The sequence below is a fragment of the Rhyacophila brunnea genome, unplaced genomic scaffold (assembly GCF_057557595.1).
Source record: "Rhyacophila brunnea isolate RB1 unplaced genomic scaffold, BYU_Rbru_1.0 scaffold_56, whole genome shotgun sequence".
NCBI lineage: Eukaryota > Metazoa > Arthropoda > Insecta > Trichoptera > Rhyacophilidae > Rhyacophila > Rhyacophila brunnea.
In genome coordinates, this window is record NW_028233235.1 from 2,227,173 (window position 1) to 2,246,364 (window position 19,192).

The 19,192-nt window shown below is 26.0% G+C and overlaps 2 pseudogenes; one reads left to right on the forward strand and one right to left on the reverse strand.

The window, feature by feature from the left end:
- Positions 1-4,973: 4,973 nt before the first annotated feature.
- Positions 4,974-6,164, forward strand: LOC147065798 (eukaryotic peptide chain release factor subunit 1 pseudogene; annotated as a pseudogene).
- Positions 6,165-9,886: 3,722 nt separating this feature from the next.
- LOC147065799 (guanylate binding protein 128up pseudogene) lies at positions 9,887-10,987 on the reverse strand (annotated as a pseudogene).
- Between the last annotated feature and the right edge of the window lie 8,205 nt (positions 10,988-19,192).

The window sequence follows — 19,192 nt, forward strand, 5'->3', positions numbered from 1 at the left end:
TTATGTATTTAAAAAAAAGTGCGACATTATTTCATCTATAATAATTTCTAGTGCAATAATTATTTGTTCTTTCTGTACAATTTTGCATTTAAAAGGTTCTTAACAATATATTTATTTACATAAAAATTTACTTTTAATATTCCCCCGTTCTTATGTGAATTTACATGTAGAAATTTGTGGTTAATTAAGTTTAATTTATGGAAACATTTAGTTATAGTCTAAATAAAAAGAAAAAGTTTAAATTTTGAAATGGCATTTGAGATTTGACTATTTTACAGATTTCATTATTATCGTTGTGTTGTTTCCCGAACTTTTTTTGAATTATTTTAGCTCTTTAAATTATGTGTTATTAATTAATATATGTTTAGGATTAAAAAATAGGTGTGTTTTTTTATGAAAGGTAGGAATAATAAATTTATATTGATAAAATGAAAATTATCTTGTAGATGGCTAAAATTAATATAGTAGCGAAGATCTATGCCCTAGGTAATAATAAGCATAGATTCTGGACAGATAATTTGTTAAAGGTTTTTAAAGACTAAAATTACAAGAAAAAAATCATAATCTGCATATATTTACTCTTACTTAAGGTATCATAAAAATAAGTATCAAAACCGCATGTTTTATGGGAAGAAATTTTATCAATGAAAGGAAAAATCTATGTAATGAAGGGTACACTCGAAAAAAAAACATTATAGCAGCTTAATTAAGGGATATAGATGTTACAAAACTTTGCAAGACAATATAATAGTGGGCACGGAAACGAAAGCGTATAGTGTATGAATAGATTTTATTATATAAAAAAATCATATAAATTCAATCTGGTTATGCAACAACTCTAAAATTATTGAATTAAAAATATAAAAAGCATCTAAAATATAAGCAAACAAATAAAGGCATATAAAAAGGTTTGTCGGGCCCTTGAATATTTTTAAATAAATTCGAATAAACGCAAAAAAGATATAATCGATATTAAAGTGCTAAAAACACGTTGGAGAGGATAAAATGGCATTAATTTAAGAATACCTATAAGATATAGAAAAAAATATTAAAGGTCCTTTAGTTTTCACGTTTAAAAGAAGAAAACTTAGATGAATATCTGCAATATTTATCTTCTGTATTTGTGACATTCTTAAAATAAAATATAAAAACTTTTCATCGCTTTCTCATTGGTAATAATATGTGTAAAAGTATTAAATATTATTCATTTCATAAATAATTTCAAACGTGTGTGTTATTTAAATTATCATATCCACCGGAATATACTACATAATATTTTATAATATCTACTTTTAATTCGATATCCATAATATTTTCTAATTTTAATTCTGTCACATTAAATTTTTGTTTATAAATGTGTAAAAGAGATTTTTATATTTGTATGACCTGTTAAAAATATTTAATCATATTTATTTTAGCCTTAAGGTATTAGTTTTAATTGACTTGTGTAATTTGATGAATTTTTGCTTGTAATTTATTCACTATAAATTTTTCCATAGAGCATCGTATCAAATAAATCCTAGACTTTTTTAGATTTAATTATAGTTCGCTTTATTTTTTCAAGTTTTATATCTTTTTACAATTTTTAATTACTACTAAATATTTAGAAGAATAAGGATCGATTGCTGTTTGCCTTATCTGTGTATGTTTCATGGGTTGGCGATTATTTTATTTCCAACTTATTACCTTTTTTAGAAAATTTCTGTGATTTGCAATAATTTTTGAATATTAATTACATATTTTATAGAAAATGTAAAAAATTCAAGTTTTATCCTGCTGATATTTGGATATTGAATTTTACTTTCTTCAGAATAGTGTGCTCATTTAATTTTATACCAATAAATCAATGCACATAAATTAAAAAAAAGTGGTTTACTCTACCTTTTTAGATTTATTATATAAATCTGTATGATTCATCCCGTTTATAACAGCAAGACACATCATCATTCTGAAATATTTCTATAAAAAAGCGTGAACTAAGTAGATACATTAAAGTTTCACAGAAAAGAATTGCATTGAATTCGTTTCTCATATATTCAATGTATTTTTAAAATAAAATATGTTTTATATAGATGTTTTTATTTCTCTTTATGATTGCAATGCCACATAAATTATTTTGATAACTTATTCTCGTCGAATCGTCCCAAAATATGTTTCATGTGATCATTATTCTTGTATCACTTAAATATACAATTATTTCGGGGTTTTTTGTTTTATGTTATAAAGTAGACACAAAAAAGTCTTCTAAAATTTATCTATTTGAATGGATGTATTGTTTCAGGCTAGAAACAATCGATTAATTATGAAATTAAAGGTACGTTTACAGGATGTTTTTTTAAATATAATAGTATCATGATCTGTTATAAAGAAGAAAAGTATAGACTTAATTGACGGTTTTACATATTTTAGCACGTAATTTTATTTATATTTCATTTCAGCTGGGCTATAGAGTTTTTTGATGGTGTTTATCTGTAATCAGAAAGAATGTCTAAGTAACTATTTATTTTTGTATTTTTACGCTTATTTTATTTTCATTTTCCCAAAAAAAATTCTTTTTTTTTCACATTTAAATATTTAGTTTTATTTTTTTTTTTTTATCTTCTCGTAAAAAACACCTTTTTTTCCCTATTTAAATATTTAGATTTATAATTATATTTTTCATGTAACTCGTTTTAGATAATTAACTTTATAATATTAAAGCATTTTTATAAAAATTATATTTTTAATACCGCCTTATTTTTCAATCAATCTGATTTTTGCGTATGTGTTTTTATCAGACATTTTACATCATAGTTTATATTACTGATCATATCTCTTGATTACATTATTTCTTTATTAAGGCCCTTGTATTCAACGACTTTCTACTTTTGTTATATAATATTTTAGGAATCTTTTATTTTTAAAGGTGCATGATTTTACTACTTTTTCTCGATATGTTAGGCTTCTCTTTTTGTGCTCGATCGTAAGCCTTTTTAAATATATGTTGCGCTGTAGATATCGAAACTGCAATATCTGGTATATTCTTATTATTAAGTTTGGATCCGATTATTCTTAATTTTCCTCTTATTGAGAGCTTGAAGACATTCTGAATCAACTTTTTCGCATATAGTATATAAATATAATACCTCAAGGAGGACAATGAAACAATACAATAAATAATACTTAAACGACAAACTTCAATTTGAAAAAATACCTTGTTCTTTCAAAGTTTGTGATTTTTGTATTTTTCAGAGTTTCATAATATTTATTCAATTTTTCCCCTAAAAATAATATCATTTATAGTCTTCAATTATAATTGGTCGGCTAATTATGGTTCTTTCAATATTTTTTTTAGCATAGAATCATCTGAAGCCCTTATTTTGCCATTTTTTTGTATCGATATAGTGACTATGTTTTTATTTATCTAAATATTCGCCTAAATCTAGAATTTAAATGATTAGGTCAATTTTTTTCACACAAGGGTATTTTGTAAAAATAAAATTTGTAATTATGCCTCTTAGCTACAAATAATACAGAAAACACTGATACGCCGACCCACAGTAAAACAAAGCTAAGGAAATAACCATACACTTGCTTGTGGCACTAAAACCACTTGACTCAATTCCCGAACACAAATACAAGTAATAAAAGCCATTGTAGGCAATATGGGAAGGATATTTTTCATATGTAGTGGTCTTTTTTTTACGTGGTCCGGCATATATTTTAAAAATTAATTAGATGTTAATATGTTAATCACTGTTTTATCGAAATTTTGATTAGCAAAAAGTATCTTTATTAATGATTATAAATGGTATAATAAACATTAAAGGATTATGTAGTTGTACTTGTGCAAAACTAGAGAATTATTTTGTAAATTTGGGATAATAAACATCACGAACACCATTGAAGGCAGGTAAAATGATTTGTGATACATTTTTTCAATCTTGGAATTTGAATTACAGTTCACTTTCAAAAATTTATTGTTTTACTTATTGATATATTAAAACAAAACCCGTAATATTATACTGTATTTAACACAAAATCTGTTTTTTTTCTATAATAAAGTACACTAAAAACGATAACCACTTGCGTCCCCGGTATATAATATTGTGTGTTTAAATACAGAAATATTATATATTTAGAAACAGTTAAAGTATTTGATTATATTTAATTTTTTCACAATATTCCTCTATAATTTTACAAATATCTTCAAATAATGCATAATTCTAGGATTTTATGATCTGAATATAATTATCTATAAAAAAAATTACACTAAATATGAAATATAATTAGAAAAAATCATTAAAACATACTTATGTTTTTTAAAATTAAACTTAGGTTTATTTAAAAAAAAAAATTGTGACGATTGGCTAAGCTCTAGGCAAAATATGAAAGATAAGGCAAATTGGGGTGTTTAAGTGTCATGCTATTAAAAAAACACAAGTATTCGCATTATTTTGAATCTTAGTACACTGATGTTCGTAGTTAATAACAGTATGATTCAACAAAATACTTCATTGTACTATAAATATGCGATGAAGTAAATACCTTCTATACAAAGAGTGAATATTCATATTCAAAAAATCTATTCATATTATTTACACATAAACATCCCACTAAAATTATATTTTTTAAACATAATAAATATCTGGTCACCAAAAATACTTGAAATACAGATATTTTATACGAGAATAAATCAATATGATTAAAAATGAAAAATCGATGCGTTCCCTTTAAAAAATAGATGAAATATAAAATCGACGCATTCCCTTTAAAAGATAGATGAATTATTGAAATAAAATTGACCCATTGATATGTAAATATATTCATTTTCAATTAAATGGATTAAGAAAAGGAATAAATTTTTAAACATTTTAAAATACTTATTATATTAAAAAACCTTATATCTCACAATTTCACACTAAAATCAATAAATGTAAACATTAAATTTTCTTATTGTTGTTAATAGATATAATTTTTAATAGCCTTCACTGATGTCTGATGTTCTAAGCGAGATAGAAGTATGGAGAATGAAGAAACTTCTTAAGAAGTTAAAGGATTCAAGAGGAAATGGAACATCGATGATATCACTTGTGATACCGCCGAAAGATGCGATATCGAAGGTGAATAAAATGCTTACTGATGAAGCAGGAACAGCCTCGAACATAAAGTCACGAGTGAATCGATTGAGTGTTTTAACCGCAATAACATCAGCACAAGCGAAATTGAAGACGTACACCCGAACACCAAAAAATGGGTTAGCTATTTATGTAGGAATAGTTTTGGATGAAAATGATAAGGAAAAGAAGGTTAGTATTGGAATAGAGCCGCTTAAACCAATTAACACGAGTCTTTATTTATGTGACTCACAATTCCATGTTGATGATCTTCTAAGTTTATTTGAGAATGAGGCTAAGTATGGTTTTGTGGTGATGGATGGCCACTCGACACTTTTTGCTACGCTTCAAGGAAATGTAAAAAATATTTTACAGAATTTGAGTGTTGATCTTCCTAAGAAGCATGGTCGGGGTGGGCAGTCTTCAGTAAGATTTGCGAGACTTCGGGTTGAAAGGAGGTTAGCTTATGTGAAAAAAGTGAGTGAAATTTGTGGGAATCTTTATTTGACTGAAAGTATACCGAATGTTGAGGGACTGTTGTTAGCAGGACATTCCGATTTAAAAAATGAAATGAAGAATTTTTTGAATAGACGGTTGCAAGAGAAAGTTATTAAGGTTGTTGATACAAATTATGGTGGTGAGAATGGGTTGAATGAGGCGATCGATCTGTGTGCAGATGTATTGAAAGATGTCAAATTTGCAAAAGAGAAAAAGATCATATCTGGATTTTTCGATGAAATAAAAATAGATACGGGACGGTATGCTTATGGCTTAAAGGATACGTTGATGTGTTTAGAAATGAGTGCAGTTGAGACCCTTATTGTTTATGAAAATTGTACCTCTAAAATGCCAGAGGATCATGAGATGCCAGATGAGTTATTTATTGATTGGATAGCAGAAAACTATACGAAATATGGTTGTAATCTTGAGGTGGTTAGTGATAAATCAGAAGAGGGTAGTCAGTTTGTTGATGGTTTTGGGGGAATAGGTGCCGTTTTGCGTTATAAAGTTGATTTAATAGAGCATGCTGAAGATTATGAGAGTATTTCTGATGATGATATTTTCTAATTATTTTTTATAGAGTTTAATTAAAATACTAATGCTATATTTTTTTGTTGTTTATAACACCGTAGAATAATTTTTTTCATCAAAAGTTATAAAATTGTTTAATTTCAGCTAGATAAAAAAAATAGATTCGTTTTCTAAGGGTTTTAATAATATCATGTTGAAAAACCCATATCTCGTGCTTTTCGTCAAAAAAAAAATATTTTAAAGAAAAGCGTGTTCATTATAGCGACAATAAAAAATTAATTCTTTTCAATTCAAAGGGATGGCCGATGGTGCAAATATTCAATATAAATTATTAATGTTCGAATACTCCTCACACAGGGACATTGTATTAAATAAAAATTGGTAATTATACCACATAGCTGCAAAAGATAAAGCAAACACGGATACGCTGACCCATTATAAAATAAAGCTGAGACAATAACCATACACTTTATTGTGGTGCTTAAACAACTTTACTTGATTTCCGAACGCATGTGTGGGAATCAACGCTATTATTGATATGATGGCGTTGATTAAACCTTAGCGGTGATCAAATTTAAAAAAAAGGTATCTCTTTTTTATATAAAATATGATTGCTTGATAGAAATAAATTTTATGTCAAACAGGTGATTGAAATAAATAAAATATGATAAAATTAAAGGTACAATCGATATATATATTAAATATAATAATTCAAAGTTGCAATTGATATAAATTAAATTGGAAAAAAGTCAAAAATGCAATCTAAATAAATTTCCTTTACTCGAAATTATGATTTTTTTGAAATTTAGTATGAAAAAATTTCATCTGTGATGAAAATAAATTACATATAAATTTCGAAAAGAGGTGTGATGCAAAAGCGAATTATCGATAACCTTGAATTTTAGTAGAGATTTGTAATTACAATAATTATGATGAATTCTTTTTTGTAATTTCCTAAAATAATGTTTATTTGTGCAACTTATACTTTGTAATAAAAGTATATTTGAACGTTAAATGTACATGGCAAGAGTTGAAAATTAAAAGAACAAATATTTTTATCGCTTGAGTTTAGTATTTGAGTTTTAAATATTAAGGTGCTGAAGGGATAAAATATAAGATGTAATTTTATTTGTGTTTTGTAATTCATACCTTATCGTATAAAATAACTTGATTTGATTATCAGTAAGTTTATCTTTGGCATATTTTCATACATCTCATCTTAAATTCTTATATATATCACGCTTCTTTTCATTATCTAATGGCGTATTTGAAACTTTGAGTTCTTTCGGAATTTCTTCGTGCGATTTATTACCAGACCATCAGCAATATAATTTAAAATAAAGATGTATGAAAAATCAAAAGAAATTTATTATAAAATTTGTATTTAAAGCCAATGAAGTCAGTATATTGTATCAAATAGAGCCGACTGGTATATAGAATATAAGGATATGGACACTTTATATAATATAAATAGGCCTATAATACAAATTATGGAATTTAGATAAGTAATGTTTGCATATATGTGCCTATTTAAGATTTAATAAACATTTTTTTCATTTAGATAATCTCTTTAGAACAAAACAGATGAGTTCCTGTTTAAAGAAAAAATGCTGTGCAATCAATTTATAACTAGAAATAGAAAATATAGAGGTAATTCAGTGCTTGGCTACCGATGAGGCAAACAAATGCAATTTTTCTCTACTAATTTTGATCCTGTAAGGAATTTGATAAGCTTATTAAATTTGAACCCTGCTCTGAAAAAAAGATTAACTACAAAAAAAAGATTTATAATTGTAGAAAATTTGATTTTTAATCCTCAAACGTGAAACATTTAAATTTGATTATTTTAATTACCAGATATTTTATTTTTATTTTCATAATTTAGAAAATGTTGGTTTTTGATCCATCCTGCTGACGTAGGACTATTGTATTTATAGCTTTCGACGAAAATATAAATTATTTTTATTTTTATAATTTAGAAAATAGTAGTTTGTGATCCTTCTTGTTGATATAAAACTATTGTCTTTCTAAATTTTAATTAGTAAAGTGTTTCTTTTTAATCCTTATAAAGGAATTAAATGATATAGATTCTAATTAAAGGAAAATTTTGCCAATATTCATTAAAATCACACAATTCAATTTAATTTAAATTTTCATCAAATTTCAAATGAACTAGCAGAGACAAAAGTAGATACAAAAATATAAACAGAAATAAAATTATTGCACGGACGACCAAATTTAATCTATACACGATAAAAAGAAAATATGATTACTTTTATAGAAATAGGAACAACAATAATCGATAATAAAACCTATTCAGAAAATACGATCTATTGGCGAATGAAATTTCACTCATATCCAAATGAAAAATAAGGATAGTACCATAGATCATAACATGGAATAGTGCTTTCAAAAATACCATAAGTCGGATATTAAGAAATTGGGGGTTATGATGGCCGCGGAAGTATAAACACAAATAATATAGTAGGAATAAAACTTGAATGTATAAGTCTTGAGCGTAGAATATAAATGGGTGAAGACTAATAGGATGATGAGCTTGTAAATAGTATATGGCAAATCTGTAATAAAGATCAATCTAAAGTTTTGCGCGAGTAAACAATAAAGGTGAAGAGAAAAATTAGTATTTAAATGAATATATAAAAATATCCAATGTTCTTGATTAATAAATAAAAAAAATATGAGCAGTAATCGGATTAAAATTTTTTGCATATAAATAAACTTTAAAAAAAATAGATAAGCATAAAAATAAATTAAAAATTAGCCCGTAAATAAATAAACCTTTTAATGTTATATGTTCATACAGGATAAAAATATGTTCTTGGAGAAAAGTCAAAATTTCAACATTGTGGAGAAGCATATAAAACAGTAGACCAACTAGCAAGCAGATGTAAAAGAATGCTTAGCCATGGCTATACACGAAGACATAACGTAGTTATAGGATGCATACACTTTATGCTCTCAAAAAAATACAATATAAAAAAAAGGAAGAAAATCAGAAAAAATTTCATTAAAGGAGTAATTAAAAACAACTAGCGGAAATAAAAACGGTATAAAATTATCACATGATTGATCAGACATTTTCGTGTAGAAAAGATGAAAGACTTGATAAAATGAATGGGAATAACTAGTATTGATAATCTAAAGAATGTTGAAAATGGGAAGCTAGAAAAATACGATCTATTAGCAAGCTAACTCCCCTTTATTTACAAATGTATAACTCGAATATTGCCGTGTTTATAATTTGGGATGGAGTGGTTACAAAATACTATAAGTTTGGAATGCCAACTGAAGCGAAAGCATACGTACAAACATGGGATGGAGGAAGACACTTGAACTAATAGTCTTTAGAGAAGAAGATGCATCGAGGAGATTGTAAAGATGATGAGGTGGAAACAAGTATCAGCCGTATATATTTTATGAAGCAATCAAAAGTTTTGCTTGAAGAATTATTGAAAGCTAAGAATTAAATTAACACATAAATAAAAAACATGTATATGCATGATAACAAGACATTTGAACTCATCTCATTTAAGAGAAGAAGAACAGTCGATGAAGATAGATTCAAGGAAGGCGTCAAAAGATGTACAAAAGGTTGTGCAATCTTCCCGATGGGCTGGCTAAGTCTCAATAGATGGAATAAATAATAAGAAACTTAGCCCATAAATAAAAAATAATGATTTATTTATTACAAAAAAAAATTAAAAATATCGTTTATATAAAATATAGATTAGCGAATTTCATACACTTTTCACGATCTGAACAACATCCTCATCATTAAGAACATGATCCTTCCCTACCTTCTGAGGATTATGTTTAACCGAGCTACCCCAAACAAGGGCATATTTAAATTTTGAGATAATGGTTCTGTGAATAACATTACAAAAGTCACTTACACTCCGACGATCATTTCTTAAAATCACGGGTTCCTCATAATCAATGCCTGAAGACCTAGGCTTTGGATAAATTCGAATAAGATTTAAGTAATTCCATGAGGTCGCCAATAATTCATCGAAATTCCATTTTTTATGTGCACAGACAGGAACAGCATGCGGAATTCTATAAATAATATTAAGCTCTTCTACACTAATCTTATCAATTTTATTGAGGACATACAAACAGGGCACATATTTTCGATTACCTTCAATTGAATCAATAACATCATCAATTGTATAATTCTTTCCTGATATTTTTACTTCTGCATGGGCTATTCTATATTCTGCTAGAACCGCTTTTATCACACTGGTTTCAATAGCAGTTTCTCCTGAAATAGAAATACCACCCTTTTCAAGTCTTCTTATTTTTATATTTGGTGGGTCTTTGTTCAATTTTATTCCATAAAGATCAAGTTCTCTTTCGATTATTTTCTTGTGGGTTAATGGTTTTGATACGTCTAGAACTATCATTAAAAGACTGCATGTTCGTGCAACTCCTAAAACCTGCCTTCCCCTTCCTTTCCCATCTTTTGCTCCTTCAATAATTCCTGGTAAGTCTAGTATCGGAAGTTTAGCTCCATTAAAAGTCAATGTCCCAGGAACTGTAGTCAATGTAGTAAATTCATAATCTGCTACTGCACTATACGCACCCGTTAAGTTTGACATAAGTGTGCTTTTTCCTACGCTTGGAAACCCAATAAAACCTATACGCGCATTTCCAGTTCGTGAAACGTCGAACCCAGGCTCGCCCCCTCCACCTGTTCCTTTTGGCGGTGCTAATAGCTCTCGACGTAATTTTGCTAGCTTTGCTTTTAAAGTTCCTAAATGATAGGCCGTGGCTTTGTTTTTTTGTGTACGTGCCATTTCATTCTCTACTTCTTTAATTTTATCTTGTACCGTACTCATTGAAAGGGAAACATAAAAAAAATTGAATGATAATACTAAATTTAATTTAAAAATGATTAAATCTAAATTGTCAATTTCAAAGCTATTATCTAAGACATAATTATTAAAATTAAATTTTTTCGAAAAAAGGAGAGAAAAAGAGAACAGAATATAGTCAAGATAATAGTCAAAATGTTCAAGCTAAGCTTAAGAAAGAAATACATTTTTAAATTATTAAAACAAAGCCCAATTAATTTAGAAAAATAATTTATTAAAAAATACAAAACTAGCTAACTAATAAAAAAAATATCATAAACATAAGGCATAAAATAAAAAAAGAACCATCATTAAATAGATTTTTTTTTATTATTTGAATAATTTTAGCACATAAACATATTATATCGTTTATAATTTAGAAAATACTGATTTAAAATGATTTGTAGAGTACTCAAAAATTATTTTATAGAAAAAAATAAATGATCATATACTTTAACTTCGATAAGAATAACTAAGAAAAACGCGTTTATTTAAATAAAAACAGAATTTTGCACCATTAATAATCTACGCTAACTTCACATCCGTCTGTAATGTTCAAAAAAAGTGTACATTCATCAAATAATATTTATTTTCAAACTAGAATTCATATCTACGATCATAAATAATCAGATTTTAAAGGTTCGGAAGTATATGAAATATCTTTTTTGGTTTTTAGAAATAAATAACCACACTAAAAAATATATCTCATTCTATATAGATCCTATATCTATAAGATTCTAATACACAATTATTTTAATTTTTCAATTCATCAAAATTTATCTTTTTGACCGCCATTAAATTTTTTCTTCGTGCCTAAATTGATTAATTTCTAGCGTGCATATTTATCATACCTTTAAACCCTTCTTCTCTTTACAAATCTTTTTTTCAAGACTTATTAGTTCTTGATTTTTCCTGTATAATATAGTTTGATGTATAACTACTAGGTACAAAACTAATATTCTAATCTTAAATTTGTGTTTGTTTGTGATTGTGTATGGATATCGTTTATTTAACGACTATATTTTATAAAAATAAATATAAAAGCAAGTGTTTCATTTAATTTTTAAAAATTCTAATTCCCATTGCTGAACATGTTCAGCTAAGGTGTTTAAGCGGCCCTATATGAAAATTACATATGAATTATAAAAATAATTGCCACACTTTTTATTATTTTAAAATGTTTTTGTTTTGGAACTGAATTTTTGCTCGCTTTTTAGAAAAAAATAAAAAAATCCCTCTAAAAATCAAATTGAAACATAATGACGGCCATTATATAGAAAAAGACCATTAGATCGATAAAAACTAATTTTATAAAAAAAGAATTAAATTCCTAAAATGTAGAAAAAGAAAAGCCCTAAAGTAAAGAAATTTATAGGTTAGATTACAAATTAGACGCAGTAAAAATAAAATCGTTATTAAACGCATTTGGAAAAATCACGAAACTAAAAAAAAATGGATTTTCTATATTTGAGTTTAATATTTTTAAAATGCCAGTGATAAGTATCTTTAAGATCGCGGGATTCTTATCGAAAAACTGTTGTGAAATGAACCAGGCGAGTAGTAATTATCTTCGGGCGCTTCAGTGTAAATGTAAAATAGAAAGAAGGTTCTGGTATGTTGTAGAAATAGACGGAAAAAATAAGAAACGCAAGTATAACCTAGAACATCCAGCAGAGAGAGTTTGATGTGTTCTAGGATTAGAAAAAACTTACGAAAAAAATTTATTTGCAGTTTCTGTTTAAAAAAAGTGATTCAGACATAATCAAGGCAAGAATTCAAAAATATGACGATCTGGATAGCATGACATTATTGACGGCTGGGAGGCAAATGTTAAGTATTTTGAAGAATAAAGATTTGCACATAAAATTGTATATAAAACTTTATAATTTAACTGCTCTTTCACGGTAATTCATACTAATACGATAGAGGCTAAAAATAATATTATCCCACATCGAAACAAATCAAAAAAAGAATATAAGAGGGTAATTTGATTTATTAATTTAAATAAACCAAAACAATGAAGATATATGAATATGATTACAAAAGGGCTCTGTGTGGAATTTGTAAAAAAATAATAATTTTTGATCCATAATTTTTTTTTATAAACTTAATAAATCCTCTGTTACGGGTGATTAAAATAACTTTAAATGTTTAAAACACATATATATGCACTATTTTGCCTTCATTTTTGGACGTATTGTATAAGAGATCACATATGCTCTCCTCCATAATATGCAAATACAAAAGCCGGTTTTATAATATTTTCTAGAATGATGTATTTTTGGTCTATTCTTAGGTTATAAACTTTATAAAATTATGAAAACTGGTAGTCGATCCCATATTTAAATCTTTAAAATTCATATGATATTATGTTTGAAAACGATTTCATCATTATTTTATCAAGTTTCAATGTTGAGTGGTGTAAATGATTGATCTATAATCTTCAATTTCCAATTAATAGAAGGGTTAAATTCTCTGAGCGTAAGGAATTGTTGATACAAACTCACTTAATAATTGTCTCGGAGCTGCAAATAAAAATTCCAATGCTGATTTGACTAGTCGTAGCGATACTTTTCGGGTTAATACATACATTTGAATGGGGCACTAAAACAAAATTACTCGATTCCCTGACGCAAGCACAAATAATTGTAGCCAATACTGGTATGAATGGGATGTTTTTCAAAATGTTCTCGATTAACTTAGTCAAATTTAACGATTAACTTTTCTTCTTTTTTTGTGTATTTATGCTTTATTACATTTTAAAAGGCAAATATACATTTTTCGTGTATCTTTATATAAAAAAATAGACTCAAAACAAAAAATTTCAAAACTGTGATAAATATGAACAAAGATAAATAAAATATTAACTTCTGAATTTTATTTTATGAAATATATGTAAATATAATGGTGGATTTAATTTTATTATACGATATCTATATGGATATGTGTTTTTGCAAGTTAAACAAATCAAATCAGAAGTATTCAAATCTTGAAATGATAGTTTAAGATTAACTTAGGATTAAAATCCAAGATATTCTGTATTTTTTTTTCGCGTCTAAAATATATATTTATGATATGCCTTTCAATTCTAAATTATGCAGCGATTGAATGAAAAATTATATAATATTGAGCAAAACTAGCATTGAGCAATGTGCTAATGTTTATGGGCTTCATCTTTAAAATTCATTGTGACGTATAATATTTATTTACGATATAATTAAAAGTAAAAAAAATGCATTTCTAATATATTTATTTCTAAAACTATGAGCTTATTTTGTTAATAAATGCTCTTCTCTTCGGGGTATCATTAAAAATTGACATAATAAGCTTTTGTATTTCGTATATTTCTAGGCAAAACGACTTTTCATCATAAAGCCGCTCAATTTCGAGCAAATTTGAACCTAATATCAACTTATAACAAATCATCTTGCAATAAGTGTCTAAAATATTTTTATCTGGGCATAATTCTAGAATGTAAGTAATAAGCTCAGAAAAAGCTTCAGAATCTTCTATCGATATGGAATTCAGCGAATAAATATAATTTATCAAATTTTTATTCAAAGAATCGAAATACGAGGTCGTAAAGGATAGTCTTATTGCACCTTTTATGAAAAATTCAAGTATTTCTTTAAATGCAAGATAGTTTTCATATATATCCATTTTTAAAGCTTTCAAAGAAACAGATCCTGCGAATTTTATGTCATTTGTTCCTGAATTTTTTACTATTAGGCAAAAAATATCTTCCTTGATCTTGGATAATTCGAATATTTTTGTCTTGAATTTCGATTGAAACATCGATATCTCCGAAAAAAGACAAAATAAGTTGAAAGGTGTCGTTTTTACTTTTTGTAATTCAAAAAATGTTATTATTTCGGATTTTATATCGTCAATTGGCGTCGCCTTTAAATTTTCAACTATAAAAATAAGTGTAACGAAATCGGTTGACACGGTTGATTCTCTAATATCAATTAATATGTTTTCTCTTTTGATTGAACAGATTTCTTGCAATGTTTCTTTAACTAATAATTCAAGAAAATTTTCTAGATTTTCTAAATCAAATTTAGTGCCTTTGATTAAATCCGCATTTTTATAAAGGTAATCTGCAAAATTAGTGTCTCGCTTTTTAATCAACATCTTTGTCTTTTCAATTAAATTAATTTTGAGAATTTTAAATAAAAAATTAGAAACTTCTTTGTTTCTGATATACAATTCCTGAATATTTTCTCGCTCAAGATTGCCATCTTTACAAATATTTAGTAGAATTTCATTTGAAGTTTCTTCATATTTAAAATCAGAAAAAGTTATATCTTTAAGAACAGATTCTAATTTTTTATAGTACACTTTCTTTAAATCACTATAAAACCCTTTTTCTTTAAACAACTTGAAAAAGTCTTTAGTCTCTTTGCTTAAATAAATCGAAACATCTTCACCATTGAACCAAACATATATAATATCTTCAATAAAATCAAAACACTTTTTTCTTAATATATCGTCATTTAAATTTAATATTTCTGCATCAAAATCTGAAAGCTGGCTTATTTTTTTATCTTTTATGTGCATTGTCTGTATTTGTATCTCTATCTTCTCTAGCTCATTTCTAAGTTCTTTCTCCATTTTCGATTCCTCGATAAGAATCTCCTTCTCATATTTAATATTCTCTATTTCCTTTCTAATTTCCTTTAGCTCCTTCTTTTTGTCTTCAAGCTTAAACTTTATATCATTTATATCAATAACATCTTTGTACAATTTGTTCATACCATCCATTTTAAAAAGGGTACATAAATGCAGAAATTCATACAATATGTGGCGAATAAATGCGATGTATGGAAAGACCATTCCTTAAAAACACAAGAAATTCAATTTATAGATAAATAACTGATGATTTATTTTCATGAAAAATTAGATAAAAATCACAAGCCTGGGTGCTATTATAATAAAAAGATCATGGCATGCAGAAACTATTAGAACAGGATATTTGACTTGCAATTAAAGTATAATTTATTGTGGTAATTCATCACACCATAAATATTTAAAAATTCCCTTTTTCATGCCACTTAATTTTATTATCCCAATAAATATGATCTTTAGAAGATATTTTACTTTTCGATTAAATAGCAAAAAAATTGTATATATTTTAAATAAAAATGAACCTACATAGAAAAAAATAATTCAATAACGCTTTATGTCCCAAAAAAACACGCATTATTTGCAAAAAACAAACCGATGTCATTTTTATTAGTATTCTGCAATTAAATCCTTAAATTACAACTTTTTTTCTTTCGTTTAATATTTATTGTACATGTATTTCATTTCTTTCAATAAAATACATGTAATCGAGTATTCTGATATCATGAACATGTGTAATAGATATAATAAAGTTTTAAATATAGTTTTTTCTCTGCTTTACATCAATCTCACAGGAACCAACAAACCTGGCGGGGAAGTAAATTAAGCGCAAAGTACGGTTTTTTATAAAAAAAATTTTATGATGATCCAAACTAATATACTGACTAAAAAAATTTAAAGAGCTTTAATTAACATTAGAATTTTTATAGTACATAACGTTCTTCTTTGAGATCATTGCATGAAATGAAAACAACTAATGTATAAAAATAAATATTAAGACGAACGAAGATATACATAAAGCAGAAAAAAAGAAACATATATATTTTTTATATATTTAAAATCCCAATTTTAAAATAATTATAATAATGAAGCAACTTATAGAATTATATTGATTATCTCAATATAACAAAAAAAAAGGAGAAAGACATACTATTTTTTAAATAAAAAGGTTTATCGTATAATCATTGAGCAAAAAAAAATTAAATATTTTATCCTAAATATTTACATTTATTATTTTCGCCGTTACATTTAATTCCTGCAATAGAGTTATAAATGAACATTCTGGCAAATAAATAATCTTTTTAAAGTAGTTACATATTTTGGATTGATCACAAGAGCTACAAATATTTACCAGTATATAAAATAAAAGATAAATATACTTGTTTATACAATAAAAAAACTTATTAATTTATAATCCACATTTAATATACACATTCATATTTTTATATTTATACTTTATTGTTATATTTGCCTTGGAGAATAAAACTTTAATTTTCTTTAAAACATATTTTTTGCGATTTGAAGAAAAAAAATGATGATTTATATGACTTTAAATGATTTATAGCACAAAATCATATTAAATGTATAAACAAAATTTTAAAATGTAGACAGTATATGCTAGTTGTGAAAAAAAATTTCAGCGATATGACTAATCACTAATTAGCATTAAAAAGTCTTAAAATTCTAGAGATGCTTACAGTTGCATGCTGTAAAAATAAAAACCCTTATATATGAAATAATTTTATTGATGTAATTGATTCTGTCTCTTTATAAAAACAGCTGAAAAGCGATACTTATGTCGTTTGGGAAATTTTAGAACTACGTTTTCTACTAATGTTATTTATTTAAAAAATATAGTTAAAACAACTTATTTGCTTCAAAATATATCATTCAATGCGTATATGAGCGGCAACTTTATGAATTTATGTTCGTGATTAAAATTTTTATTTGTTCGCATTATAAAATTAAAAAGCAATATAATCCTATTTTTTATAAAAACAAAAAATAATTGTAATTTGATAGGAAATTTGTTTAGCCCTGATATATTTTTTACTCATTCTTAAAAGTACGAGTGCGTTCTATATTTGATATCTATATAAATATTAATTCCTTAATATTATTTTTTTGGCTTTAATTTAGCGTTTTGCCTTTCAATATTCTAAAAACCTTTAAATATGTAATTATAAATTTATATTTTTAGTAAATATTCTGGCGCAGCTTTTTTCATTTATTCATTATTAATAATTTAAAGATTGTGACTATTATATTACATTTTACATGCATTTATCTTTTTATATTAGATTTATTAAAATTTAGAGGTTTTTTTTATTCGGAAATTTTATTTTTTACATCACCCTTGCTTTTTTCACACTTTTTTTGGCTACTCCACTACACATTAATAGTCTGAGAAAAAAGATAAATAAACGCACCTAAACGGCATTTTTGTAGAATAGATCCTTATAGAGTATTATTTATATTGCCTATACCACCACGTACATTTATATATATGCAAAATATCTATTTATTTCGCAATTAATACCCCTTTATAAGTAATTTTTATGTTCGAGAAAATTGAAATTCATTTTTTAACTTATTTTTCATGGATTTTGATGTGAAATAAATAGATTAAACTTTTTAGGTGTCTCCAATTTCATAAAAACTTCCATTCCTAATCTATCTTTTATGGTGATTTCTATTTAATCAACCAGTGTAATCTGTAGTATAATTTCTATCATGTAATATAATAAAAACTTTCATTCCTAATCTATCTTTTATGGTGATTTCTATTTAATCAATCTGTGTAATCTGTAGTATAATTTCTATCATGTAATTTAATAAAAACTTCCATTCCTAATATATCTTTTATGGTGATTTCTATTTAACAAATCAGTGTAATCTGTAGCATAATTTTTATCATGTAATTTAATGAGGAATCCATATATGCATATTTTTTATTATCTTGTTGATATTTGTTAAATTTCAGCAATTAAGACCATATAAATGCATGTAATTGAATGTGTAAAGTTTAAATTATGCTGATTATATTGGTGAAAGATGATGTCGAATAGTCTAAATATTAAATGCAAAACATAATTTATTCGGCCCATTGTACCGTATTTGCGTTTCTTATATATTTTCATGTAGCTGTAAACTGTTGTATTTTTTTCAGCACCCAAAATGCTTCTGATATCTTCAATCTGATGATTTCCGCTAAACTCAGTCTTTTTTATTGGTTTAATTTAGTTCAACAATACACCAAAGATATACTATTGCTCTAAAACAACCAACGAACCCGAGAAATTGAATTATTATGATGCTGTGAATATTTATAATATAATCTTATTGATACTTTGTAATTATTATGCTTTGCTTAGAGATCAGTCCAGATGAAGTGCAACAAAAAATCAAGATTTTATTTATTACGCTTTATAATATAAATCAAAAATATTTAATACACACTAATTGTTTTCATATTTTTTTCTAAATTTTTATAATTCATCTAGTTTAAATAAATTTCGATTTGTTATTTATTTATCCATATTAGAAGTAAAAAAAGATCAGATA